Below are 1,321 nucleotides of genomic sequence, written 5' to 3'. Positions count from 1 at the left end.
TACTATCGCACCATTATGGACACTATTATGGCCACTATTATGGGCAGCTACTATGGCAACCATATATGGCACTATTATGGCACTACTATGGCACTACTATGGCACTACTATGGCACCATTATGGCACTACTATGGCACTACTATGGCACTATTATGGCAATACTATGGCACTATTACGGCACCATTATGGCACTATTATGGCACTATTATGGCACTACTATGGCACTATTACGGCACTATTATGGCACTATTACGGCACCATTATGGCACTATTATGGCACTACTATGGCACCATTATGGCACTATTATGGCACTACTATGGCACTACTATGGCACTATTATGGCACTATTATGGCACTACTATGGCACTATTATGGCACCATTATGGCACTACTATGGCACCATTATGGCACCATTATGGCACAACTATGGCACTACTATGGCACTATTATGGCACTACTATGGCACTATTATGGCACTATTACAGCATCATTATGGCACTACTATGGCACTACTATGGCACTACTATGGCACCATTACGGCACCATTATGGCACTATTATGGCACTACTATGGCACTATTACAGCACCATTATGGCACATGTGGAACCCACATCCCTCCTTCCCGGGGGGGGGGTGTGCCCCATTCCTCACCCCCCCAAGCTGCATTTAAGGGATGTGGGGTCGTCTCCGCTGTTGGCTCCACGGCCCCAAACCCCCCCGGTTTGGCCCCAAATCCCAAAGGGGGTTGGGGGGGGTGGGGGTGGGGGTTGTGATGGAACACAACAGCTGGGGAGGAGCAGACAAAGAGTGTCTGTGGGGCCAGGGGCAGCTGCTGTGTGCTATGTGCTATGGGGGGCAGGGCTGCTATGGGGCGACTGGGGGGGATCGGTGGCTTTGGGGGTTTTTGGGAATGGGATCGGGCTCCTCTTGGGGTGAGCGAGGGGGGAAGTTTGGGGGCAGAACTGGGGGAGGGGTTGGGATGGGGGCCAAGGTGGGTTGGGGTGGGGAGTAGGGTTTGTGATTTGGGGTCAGGGTTGGGGGGAGGGTATGGGGTGGGACGCAGGGTTATGGGTTGGGGTTGGGGAGTAGGGTTTGGGATTTGGGGTTAGGGGGGAGGGTATAAGGTGGGGGGCAGGGTTATGGGATGGGGTTGGGGGGCAGGGTTATGGGTTGGGGTTAGAATTGGGGGTTGGGGGGCAGGGTTATGGGTTGGGGTTAGAATTGAGGTTGGGGGCAGGGTTAGGGGTTATGGATAAAGGCAGAGGTTGGGGTTAGGGGTCAGGGTTGGGGGTTAGGGTCAGGATTAGGGGATGGGGGTT

Source organism: Coturnix japonica, unplaced genomic scaffold, assembly GCF_001577835.2.
Source record: "Coturnix japonica isolate 7356 unplaced genomic scaffold, Coturnix japonica 2.1 chrUnrandom475, whole genome shotgun sequence".
Classification (NCBI taxonomy): domain Eukaryota; kingdom Metazoa; phylum Chordata; class Aves; order Galliformes; family Phasianidae; genus Coturnix; species Coturnix japonica.
The sequence above is the reverse complement of the archived record's forward strand: the minus strand, read 5'-3'. Positions refer to the sequence as shown.